Consider the following 13,042-nt stretch of genomic DNA (forward strand, 5'->3'; position numbering starts at 1 on the left):
TTGCTAAATTTTCTATGTAACGGGGGTCCATTGATGACTCCCAACCAATTAAGGTTTAGGGCATCAAGCTTTAAGGATCTTTCAACCACTAACTCCTCGAATTTTACCCCGGACTTTCGAGAAAGAATTTAATACCCAAACACCTACAGTATGTCAAACTCCACCTATTCGCCCTTGTAACGAGCATTGAGGTTGGTGGCTCCCAACTAATGAAGGCTTAAGGCACCAGGCTTTAAAGATTTTCACCATATACCCCTCAGACTTTGCTCGGGTTTCAAGGCAAGCAAACATTTTTTCTTTCTTTCTTTTTTTTTCCAAAGGCTCATTGGCCTTTTATAAGGTGTCCCAACACTATTAAAATAAGGTCAAAGGTACCAAGTTTAAATTTTCCTAAGTCAAGAGGGAAATAGTTTCTCATCTTATAATCGGAACCTATTGTGCACAGCGTGTGAATAGCTTAGAGTGGAAGAACTAAGCTTGCATTCAATAGAAGTTTCAACAATTCATCAACTTTAGTAAGCATAATGCAAACTCTAAGTCAAGTAAAAAGACAAAAATTTAATTTCTCCCTTTTCATTTTGAGAATTTTTCCTTAATAACCATGGAGAGGAGAATAAAAACTTTAAGAATTTTAAAATTAAGCAAAAAGCAACTAAATTACCAAAATAACTTAGCATTAATAACAAAACCTTCCTCAACTCTCTCCCTAACCAAGCTGAACATTGTCCTCAATGTGACATGAGCGAATAAGATTATAGGGAGGAAGTGGTACCTTCTGAGTGATATAAATTTCGAGTATTGATTGGAGAAACCACATGTTTGAAAAACAATAAAAGATATGAGTAGAGGAATTAGAATAAAATAATGCTAAGAGTACTAAAAAATTAATAGATTTGTATTACTTCATTTCATGAAAGTACAATATAAAAGAGAACAAGTAATACAACTAATCCTAATATATATAATGTCAAAAGCATGGGATTACAAGTGCTAGTGCAATAAGGAAAATATAAGGGAAATACATAAAGGAAATATATAAAGGAAACTATGCAAATGATCAGATAGTGGCTGGAGGATGATGTGAAGATGATGGCTCAGCTGCAGAGGCCTGAATGCTCGGGGCGGATGGCTCTGCCTCTCTTGTAGTGAGCTCCTCAGGAGGAATAGTCTGATGTACGAAAGGAGGGGCTTGTGATGGCTTTGGTGGGATAGGAATAGGGTGCTCAAGAGTCGATAGAATACCCAGATGGTGCTAAATCTGCCTCAAGAAGGTAGTATGCTGGGTCTGAGTGGCGATAATCTGCTCCTAATGAGCACTAAGAGTTGTGATCTGCTGAGTGAGGATGCTCTGAGAAGTGGCCAATGCCTGGAAAGTATGGCATAGGCCTCTATACTCGATAATGGATATAACAATCCTTGGCTCAGATGAAGGAGATGGCTCTAATATGGGTTGAATAATAGAGGGAGTCCATGGTGTGGCCTGAGGAGCAGAGGGTGCAACCTCTAGTATAGGCTCTGGAAAGGCTACTGCAGGGGCAAGTGGTGTAATGTCAGTTGGTATCTCAACCAGTTGTGGCTCCTCTAGCTGCTCTGGATGCCCTGGTCCAGCTGGGCCTTCCTGGTCTGCACCATAGGCTGTCATACTCATCCCTTTGTTGAGAGTGAATATTTCTCGACAAATGCGTCTACGCTCAAGCTGAGGCTCTGTTGGGTATCCCAAGTGTTCCAAAATCTGGCATAACAATCTGGGAAAGAGAAGTGGAATAGCATATGCTCTGAGCAGCTTCTTTCTATGGACCTTCTCTTCAAAGTACAGAAGAGCGGCCATGATGAGATGATGAGGGCCAAAGAAGAATCCCTCAGATATCCTGAACAATGCCTCCAGCAAAACTCCTCTCCTATGCACCTAATGCTGAAGTGGAAAGATGTTATGACGTAGGAGTGCATCAATGAAGAACATGCTGGGAGGGGGCTCCTTCCTCAACAGATACTGGCGCGAGGATGCCCCTTTGGACAAAATGTGGACTATGTCGCTCTGTGTAGGATGAGTCCAAACTTGATAATCCTCTAAACGTGCTAGCTCGTAGGGAATGCGGAGTGCCTCTGCTATGTGTCTGGCTCCCAGAATACCATGGCATCCATCTATGGCAAAATGGATGACAGTAGGGTCTCGGTCCTGGTGTGTAGTCATGGACTGATAAAAGTCCAATGCTATACGGGGATAGAAAAAATCCCTAGGAGTTAGCAAGTGCTCCATATGGTACCTCTATAGTAGATGGAAGGAATCCCTGAGCTCATGCTGAAGTCTAAAAGTGGTTGTGTCAAAACAGAGCTCGGAGTGGAATGGCCTTGCCCTGTAATCCAAATTACCCTCAATGGGTGGTTGAGTAACCATGGGACATCTGATAACCATCTCAAGAGTCATGCCTGAGGGAATATGAGACTCTTTAGCTAGTGGCTGAGACGGTTGAGGCTTTTTGATAGGTGGTTGAGATGGCCGAGGTTCTGAAGACGACTCTATTAAATCAATTGGCTCTGATACCTTGGCTTTCTTCTTTGGGGGACCGCTACTTGACTTTTGGGCTAGGGAAGAGCTCGCCCCGGCCATGGTGACTGACTTCCTTATCTGATAGCACCTCATAGGAGGACTCATGGGTACGTTCTCAATCGGAGGTGGGACGACCGGTGGCCGCGGAGGCTCGGGTGTGGTAGCTTGGACACGGCTCTCTCTTAGGATTCTCAGGCGAGTTGGTGGGGACGAGGACTTAGCTCCTCAGGTTCTAGCCATGGCTATCTCAGAGAAGGCGGCTGGAGGTGTGCGCGACTTGGCTCAGATGGAATGGTCTAACGGAAGGTTGCTCTGGTTTGGCTCCTCTTTGGTACCTATTTGAAATTCAAATGACCGGTTAAAAAACGAAATAGGGAATTTATAACGTTTAAATAGGATGCCAAGGGACGATTTTTATTTTCGCAGCAGATGGTCGATTTCGCAGCAAAGGGTGCATTTTGTAGTAGATGGGCATTTTCGTAGTCCATTTCGTAGCCCATTTCGCAACTGCGAAATGAGGGTGGAGGGCTGCGAAATGGCACTCATGTGCCAAGAGGTGGTTTCACAACTACGAAGCCACCTACGAAATGGGGGTGTGGCTGCGAAATGAGGGGGGGAGGGGGGGGGGCCTGCGAAATGGCACTCATATGCCAAAGGGGTGTTTCGCAACTGCAAAAATTTTCCCAGATGGGGGGATAAGGCTGCGAAGTCATTTCGCAGCCAATGGGCGATTTCGCAGCGAGTACTTGGGGGATGCGAAATTATTTTGCAGCCAAGGGCCATTTTTGTAGGGGCCTTTTTTAGACTACGAAATTTCATAGACCATGGATTTTCCTTGCTTTTAAGCTCCTCTTGATTCCCAGATATCTTCCTTCAATTTCTTTGCAATTCCTCCTGATTCTAATCATTCAAAAAGATTAAGTTACATAAAAATAACACAATTTAAGACCAAAATTAAAACCAAAACAATTTATAAAGCTTATGAATTAACACAATTAAACAAAAAATATGGACTTTGGTGAAACCAAGTCCATCTAACCCTTTTCTGATTAGGCTTTTTGTGGCTCAAGGAGCTTGATTTCCTCCTTTTCTCGTTTGAATGTCTTGAGACGATGACCATTGACTTTAAAAGTGTCAGTGCTATTGGAATTCAATAATTCCATCACTCCATTGAGATGCACTTGGTGAATAATGAAAGGGCCTATCCACCTTGACTTCAGCTTCCCAGGAAAGATATGAAGCCTTAAATCATAGAGTAAGGCTCTTTGTCCTTTCCGGAATCCTTTGTTGGAGATTAATTGATCATACCACCTCTTCATCCTCTATTTTGCAACTTTGGAATTGATGTAAGCATCATTTCTTAATTCCTCCATCTCATTAAAGTCTAAGCACCTCTTTGGCCCAACTCTGATCAAGTCCATGTTTAACCTCTTGATTGCCCACCAAGCTTTATATTCAACTTCCATAGGGAGATGACATGCTTTGCCATAGACTAGGCGATAGGGAGACATGCCAAGAATAGTCTTGTAAGCTGTTCTATATGCATATAATGAATCATGAAGCTTAATAGACCAATCTCTTCTGCTCATGATCACCACCTTCATCAATATGTTCTTGATTTCCCTGTTTGCTAGCTCAACTTGCCCGAAAGTCTTAGGGTGATAAGGTGTAGCTACCTTATGCTTCACTCCATACTTGGCTAATAGGGTTTCAAAAGGTCTGTTGCAAAAATGAGTACCTCCATCACTAATTATGGCCTTGGGCACCCCAAATCTTGAGAAGATGTTCTCTTTGAGAAACTTGAGAACCACCCTGTGATAATTGTGTTTACAGGGGATTGCCTCAACCCATTTAGAAACATAGTCCACCCCCACCAAGATATAAGAGTTACCAAAAGACATTGGGAAAGGTCCCATGAAGTCAATGCCCCAAACATCAAAGAGATCAACTATTAGAATAGGGTTCATAGGCATTTGATTTCTTCTTGTAAGCTTCCCGAGCCTTTGGCATCTATCACAGTGCCTACACATGGTGTGGGCATCTTTGAAGAGTGATGGCCAACTAAAACCTGATTGCAACACCTTCATGTCTATTTTCTGAGAGGCAAAGTGGCCTCCACATGCACTGTCATGGTAGTGGCTGAGGATTCCTTGTTGCTCTTCTTCAGGGACACACTTCCTAATTATTTGATTTGCACAATACTTGAAAAGAAAAGGCTCTTCCCAATAATAAGCATGAATCTTTGAAAAGAAGTGCTTTCTGTCTTGTGCTTTTCTCTCACTTGGAACTTCACTAGTAACTAGATAGTTAGCAATATGAGCATACCAAGGAGTTTCTCTAGCAACATGAGTGATTCCTTAGGAAAGTCATCATTAATAGGTAAGACATGGGAATTGTGTGTTATAGCCAACCTTGAAAGGTGGTCGGCTACCACATTCTCCACTCCTTTCTTGTCTCTAATTTGGAGATCGAACTCGTGTAATAAAAGAATCCATCTAATCAACCTTGCTTTTGCATCTTGCTTTGTCAATAAATACTTCAAGGCTGAATGGTCAATGAAAACAATGATGAAAGACCCTAGTAGATAAGCACGAAACTTGTCTAAGCCAAATACCACAACTAACAATTCTTTCTCTGTAGTTGTGTAGTTCCTTTGAGCTCCGTTCAATGTCTTGCTTGCAGAGTAGATCACATAGGGCTTTCCATCTTATCTTTGGCCAAGCACAGCTCCTATAGCAAAGTCACTGGCATCACACGTTACTTCAAAGGGTAGTTGCCAGTTGGGAGCCCTCATTATTGGAGCAGTTGTCAAAATTTGCTTCAATTCATCAAAACTCTTTTAACATCTTTCATCCCATATAAATTTAGTATCCTTAGCTAAAAGTTCACAAAGAGGCTTTGAAAGCTTAGAGAAGTCTTTTATAAATCTCTTGTAGAACCCTGCATGGCCAAGGAATTGCCTTACTCCTTTTACAGTTGTTGGGGATGGCAATTTGACAATAAGTTCCACCTTTGCTTTATCAACTTCAATGTCTTTCTCGGAGATGATATGGCCAAGGACAATTCCTTGATATACCATAAAATGGCATTTCTCCTAGTTGAGCACCAAGTCCTTTTCAATGCTTCTGTTAAGAACCACTTCCAAGTTGACTAAGCATTCTTCAAAATTACCTCCATATATGGTGATATCATCCATGAAAACCTCCATAATTTGCTCCACCATATCACTGAAGATACTAAGCATACATCTTTGGAATGTTGCAGGTGCATTGCATAAACCAAAAGGCATTCTTTTGTAGACGTATGTTCCAGATGGACATGTGAAAGTGGTCTTCTCCTGATCTTCAACATCAATTTCAATTTGAAAATACCTTGAGTACCCATCCAAGAAACAATAGAAAGGATGGCCAGAGATCTCTCCGACACTTGATCAATAAATGGCAGTGAAAAATGATATTTCCTTATCTCAGCATTCAATTTCCTATAATCAATACACACTCTCCAACCTGAAGTGAGGCGTGTAGCAATTTCTTCTTCCTTTTCATTTTAAACCACAGTAATCCCTGACTTCTTTGGTACCACTTGAGTAGGACTCACCCAAGGGCTGTCAGATATGGGATAGATAATACCTGCTTGAAGTAGCTTCAGCACCTCAGTTCGCACCACCTCTTGCAAATGAGGATTCAATCTTCTTTGAGGTTGACGAATTGGTTTAGCTTCTTCCTCCATATATATATGATGTGTACAAACCAAAGGACTAATGCCTTTCAAGTCAGATATTTGCCATCCTATTGCTTTCTTACACCTCTTGAGAACTTCAAGTAGAGAAATCTCCTGATGAGTAGTAAGAGATGAAGAAATAACAACATGGCATTGTTTATTTTCTTCCAGGTATGTGTATTTCAACTCCATGGACAGAGGCTTCAAATTGAGCTTTACGGTCTCTTATTTAGCAGCTTCTTGTGCCTCCTCTTTATTGAACAAAGGTAGAATCTCTTCTCTCCTCCTCCAACCTTGTAGAGTAGCAAGCACATCAGAGGGTTCAGACAACCCTTCTTCAAGATCCCCAAAACTTTCATTCAACTTGTCTTGCATATTCTGATTACAGTGCTCCTCCACTAGAGTGTCAATAATGGATACCTCTTTTGGACTTTCTTCTTCTTCCGGAGCGATTAACTTTTTAGACATATGAAAGATATTGAGCTCAAGTGTTATGTTGCCAAAAGTGAGTTGCATGAGTCCATTCCTACAATTGATGATTGCATTTGAGGTAGCAAGGAATGGCCTTCCAAGGATGATTGGAATATAATTAGCTTCCTTGACAAAGGGGTCCATATCAAGAACAACAAAATCTACTGGATAGTAGAAATTATCAACTTGAACTAGGACATCTTCAATTATCCCCCTTGGAATTTTCACTGATGTATCAGCTAGAGATAGAGTGATTGATGTTGGCTTCAATTCACCAAGTCCCAATTGCTTGTAGACAGAGTATGGTAGCAAATTCACACTTGCTCCCAAGTCTAACAATGCTTTCTTCACTACCTTTCCCCCAATCATGATTGAAATGGTAGGACATCCCGGATCTTTATACTTCAAAGGAGCCTTGCATTGTATGATGGCACTTACTTGCTCGTCAAGAAGGCTTTCTTATTCACATTCAACCCTCTTTTGATAGTACACAAGTCCTTTAGGAATTTTGCATATGTTGGAACTTGTTTAATCATATCCAATAATGGAATATTGACTTTCACTTGTCTCAATACTTCAAGGATTTCTAATGCATTTCTAACCCCTTTTTTCCTATGCAAATCTTGAGGGAAAGGTGGAGATGTGTGTTTCTTCACCATTTCTTCCTTAATAAGCTCTTTCTCCTGATTTGCATTCACTATTGAATCATGGTCCTCTTTCCCTTCACTGATATCTTTCTTCTTTCCTTTGATTTCCTTCATCTTCTTTGTCTCATTTTCTTCTTCCTCTTCAACACGTGGCTTGGGTGTTGGCAACTCAACCTTTTTACCACTCCTTAGAGTGATCAAGGCTTTGATATCTCTCACCTGTGAAGATTCTCCCTCGTGAGTTTCCACTTCATGGATGCCCTTGGGGTTTAGGTGAGGTTGAGAAGGAAATCTACCCTTCTCTTGCACTATATTCAAGTTAGTGAGCCTTGAGATTGAGTATTGGAGATTATCTATCTTCTGAGATAAGTCATTTTACATCCCATCCATCCTTTTATTCAAAGTATTCTCTACACTGTCAATTCTTTGACTGAGTTGAGCATTGATGGATTTTTAGTCTCCAACAAAATCTCCCACAACCTTGCTGAGATTCATTATTGCTTGTTCAAGACTTGAAGCTTGTTGAGATGGTTGAGCCAGCTGTTGGTACTGAGGTGCTCTTGGCTTCCATGAAAAATTTGGATGGTTCCTCCAACTTGAGTTATAAGTGTTTCCATACGAAGCATTGCTATTGGGCTTGAATTGTCCAATGACATTTGCTTGATCTCCAAACATTTCCCTACAGCTAGAATTGTAGGGCACTCTTGACATGGGTTCACTTGCACTGGTGTTTCAGCAACAACTTGCACTTCATGCATCTTTTTCAGTTCTAGCTCCTTCAACCTTCTCGTCATAGCTGCAAATTTTGCCTTCATATCAACATCTTCATTCAAGGTGTACATCCCAACCTTAGCATTGAAAGCATTCGATTGAGACTCCATTTTCCCCACTTCTCCTTTGTTCAGTTCATCCCATCCCCTTGATACTTCAGCCACATAACTCAAGAAATTCATGGCTTCCTCTAGATTCTTGCTCATGAAATCTCCTCCACACATTGTCTCGAGGAGTTGCTTCATTGAGGAAGACATCCCATCATAGGAATAACTGACTAATAGCCATATATCAAAACCATGGTGAGGACAAGCATTGATGGCTTCCATGTATCTTTCCCAACACTCATAGAATTTCTCATTCTCTTTAGCTGAGAAATTTGAAATTTGCCTTTTCAAGCCATTTGTTTTGGGAGTAGGAAAGAACTTCTTGAGGAATTCAGCTTGTAAATCAGTCCAAGTACGGATACTCATTGGCCTTATCCTTTAAAGTAAAAGGAAATAGCTTAAGCCTCATCAAGTCGATTGAAGCTCCTCCCTCTTGCAATGTATTACAAACATCTTCAAATTCCTTGATATGTGCATAGGGATTCTCACTTTCCATCCCATGGAAAGTTGGTAGAAGTGGAACAATATGTGGTCTAATCACTAGTTGCTCTGTAGGGGGCACTATACATGATGGTGCACTCATACGAGGTGGATGCATGTGGTCCCTCATTGATCTGAATTCATTGGGATTGTCTTGATGACCATGGTGACTATGCTAATCTTCAGGCGTAGCTTCCATGATATTCAAGCTCAATTCCAATTCCTTGTTACGAGGTGTTTCATGTTTAACAAGCCTTCCTCCACTATCTCGTATCCAATTTGGCATACACAACTAGTATCAACTATAACAAAAACAAAAACAAAAGAAAACAAGACTACAAAAAGACTTAGATTAACTAAAACTAAATTAAAAGATATGTTAGAATATGAACAAGTAAATAAACAATTAAAAAAGTTAGTAAAATGAAAGAAAAATCACCAAACTTGTGATGAAAATCACAAGTAGTATGAAATAATATCACTGTGAAGTTGGCACCTTCCCCGGCAACGGCGCCATTTGATTGCGTGCCTAGCTGGTGTACCTTGACTTTGGTCCTCAGATAAGAGTAATCAACAAAATTTATAACCTATATCACCATGCACTAGGATAACCTTATCTAATATAGTATAGTGGCTCTAGGATCATTCATTGGGAAGGGTTTTCAACCTACAACTGATACCAATTCAAAGTTGAATTGGTGCTTTTTCATTTCAAGGTTAGCTTTAAAAGAAAACATAAAGATGTTTGAGTGAAAAAGGTTTGGTTTTAAACTAACCAAAAATAGTAATTGATTTTACTCACAAAGAAAAGTGTTTCTTGGAGTTTAGATCACTAGGCTCAGGTTCCTTATAAAAAAAGGGAGTTCCGGTCACTTGTTTCTTTTCCTTGCATTAGAGAATTAACATATATTTAATTCTCTAACTGGTGTGGTACAGATGTTTCCCCTTAATGGGTTCAAACACTAAATTCCTGTCACTGATGCATCTTGCAATTGCTCATACCTATCACCTAGCATTTGCCATTCAAGGTGATCTTTAACCTTGGATTACTCGTCGAAAGCTCGTAAGAGATAACTAATGGATGTCTCCTTGGAGTCCAAAAGCTTACCAAGTGTTAGCTATTCTAGAAAATCCTACCTTTAAACCACCTCCCAAAGGCTTGCAAGAGATAAACTAGTGTATCTCAATAGATGGAGACCACTTGCCTTATCAAGTGTTGGCCCAGGTGATTTTAAGGCGTTTTAAGTTAACTAAAAATATAAAAACCATTAACGGGTCACACTTTCTCTTCATTAGAAATTGAAACAACAAACTTCCAATTTTTGTGTGTGGAAACTTACCCGACTTTCTTCACTCAAAGAGACAAAGAGCCTAGCCACTCATTCTTTGAGGAAACATCCTTGGAGTTTGATTTTCTAGAAATAAAAATAACGAGAAAACAAAAATATGAAGGAAAAATAGAGCAAGTGCTTTGTAAAATATATTTCTTACTATGGTCGATTACATTTATGATCGATCATCTGATGGATTGATTTACATTGGTTCAAAGATATATATACAAAAGATATTTTCTAAGAAATATCCCAATAATATCTTTGACTGATTACAAGGAGAAAATAGAAATTTACACAAAATATCTTGAGAAAAAATCTAACTAAGTCGGTTGCAAATATCTGAGTTTGCACAAGTGGATTTCGCAGGGTGATTCACATGTTGAATTATCCATTTTGCAAGTTTGAACTTTGATTTTGCAAGTGGAATTTGTGATTTCATAACTTGGAGGTGATTCCGCAACTTAAAGATGATTTGCAACTTGTTTCACAGCTTGGAGGTGATTTCGCAATGTGGTTCACAGCTGTGAAGATAGAGTTTCAACTTGCGTAGTGGCACATGTGTGCTTGGAGGTAGTTTTGCAGCTGCGAAACACCTTGCGAAATTTCACAAGTGGATTTCATTTCGCAGCTGCTAAATGGGCTTTGGGCTACGAAATTTCGCAGTTGTGAAATTTTCGCACAGCTTGATACGGTTGTCTTCAAACGGCCATAACTTCTTCATTTTAGCTCCGATTCGCACACCATTTGAAGCGTTAGACTCCTAACTTCCTGAGCTTCAAAATGAAATATAGTATGCATAAAATGGACTCCCGAAATTACTTTAAATGTGTCCAACAGTTGCTGTCCTCTTGAATTTCTTCATGTTAGATTTCTCTCTTTGCTTTCCCTCCTTACATTCATGATTTGCTTTTGGAAAAGGAATACAAAGCTCCAAAGCTTGGTTTCTTCATGTAAATGAGCTTCCATTTTATTTGCCATGGATTATACCCTCATCTTAGATTGCTTTGGTGATAAAAAAAATTATCAAAAACAACAAAACTTAACACAATTTGATTAGAAATGATTGCAAGGGTCCTTAACATGCCAATTGAGTTAAAAGGTAATAAATACTACTCAAAAGTGTTTAAAAGAGTTAATTACAAGCTATAAATAGCACTTTTTGAGTAGTAATCACAATATGTGGTCTGATCACTAGCTGCTTTGTAGGGAACACTATACATGATGGTGCACTCATACGAGGTGGATGCATACGATCCCTCATTGATCTGAATTCACTAGGATTGTCTTGGTGACCATGGTGACTATGCTGATCTTCAGGTGTAGCTTCCATGATATTCAAGCTCAATTCCAATTCCTTGTTATGATGTGTTTCACATTTCACAAGCCTTCCTCCACTTTCTCATATCCAATTTGGCATACACAACTAGTATCAACTGTAACAAAAACAAAAACAAAAGAAAACAAAGGAAAACAAGACTACAAAAAGATTAAAATTAACTAAAATTTAATTAAAAGATATGTTAGAGTATGAACAAGTAAAAGAAACAATTAAAAGAGTTAGTAAAATGAAAGAAAATTCACCAAACTTGTGATGAAAATTACTAGTACTCGGAAATAATATCACTGTGAAGTTGGCACCTTCCCCGGCAATGGCGCCATTTGATTGCGTGCCTAGCTGGTGTACCTTGATTTTTGGTCCTCAGACAGGAGTAATCAACAAAATTTATAACATATATCACCATGCACTACGATAGCCTTAGCTAATGTAGCATAGTGGCTCTAGGATCGTTCATTGGGAAGGGTTTTCAACTTACAACTGATACCAATTCAAAGTTGAATTGGTGCTTTTTCATTTCAAGGTTAGCTTTAAGAGAAAACATAAACTTTGGTTGAAAAAGGATTGATTTTAAGCTAACTAAAAAGAAAGTAATGGGAATTACTTATAAAGAAAAGCGTTTCTTGGAGTTTTAGGATCACTGGGGTCAGGCTCCTTATGCAAAAACAGAGCTCCGATCACTTGAATCTTTTCCTCGCATTATAGACTTAACATATAGTTAATTATCTAACCGATGTTGTACAGATGTTTCCCTTTAATGGATTTCAGCACTAAATCCCTCTCACTAATGCAACTTGCATTGGCTCGTGCCTCTCACCTAGCATTTACCATTCAAGGTGATCATTAACCTTGGACATCCCTTCAAAAGCTCGCAAAAGATAACTAATGGATGTCTCCGTAGAGTCGAAAAGCTTACCAAGTGTTGGCAATTCTAGAAAATCCTACCTTCAAGTCACCTCCCAAAGGCTCGCAAGAGGAAACTAGTGCATCTCAATGGACGGAGATCACTTGCCTTACCAAGTGTTGGCCCAGGTGAATTAAAGGCGTTTTAAGTTAACTAAAAACATAGAAATCATTAACGGGACACACTTTCTCTTCATTAACAACTGAAACAACAAAACTACCAATTCTTGCATTCGGGACCTTACCCGGCTACCTTAGCTCCAAGAGACAAAAAGTCTAGCCACTCATTCTCTGAGGAAACATCCTCAGAGCTTGTTTGGCTAGTAAGAAAAATAAATACAATCAAAACGAGAAGGTAAAGCAAAGCAAAGCTCTATATTTTACTTCCTTCAAAAATATACAAAAGGTTATCTCTGAGAATAAGCTCCCGAGATCTCTCTGTAATGGAAATTACAAAACAATATATATGAGGTTCTTCACCCTTTCTTCTTACTTAATAACTAAGGAATCCCATAATTGGTGGATTACAAGGAGAAAATGGGGATTTAGACATCTAATATCTGAACCAAAAAATCTAAAAATGTCGATCACAAATATCTGGAAGCACTTAGGAGGATTTCACAAGCGTGCAAGATGGCTATGAAATTTCGCAGCTGAAGGTCACCATTTCACAGCCAAAGGCTGATTTCGCAGCCTGCAAAATTGGCTTTCAGCTTGGTGTGATC

This window comes from Vitis riparia, unplaced genomic scaffold (genome assembly GCF_004353265.1).
Source record: "Vitis riparia cultivar Riparia Gloire de Montpellier isolate 1030 unplaced genomic scaffold, EGFV_Vit.rip_1.0 scaffold393_pilon_pilon, whole genome shotgun sequence".
In the NCBI taxonomy this organism is placed as follows: Eukaryota; Viridiplantae; Streptophyta; class Magnoliopsida; order Vitales; family Vitaceae; genus Vitis; species Vitis riparia.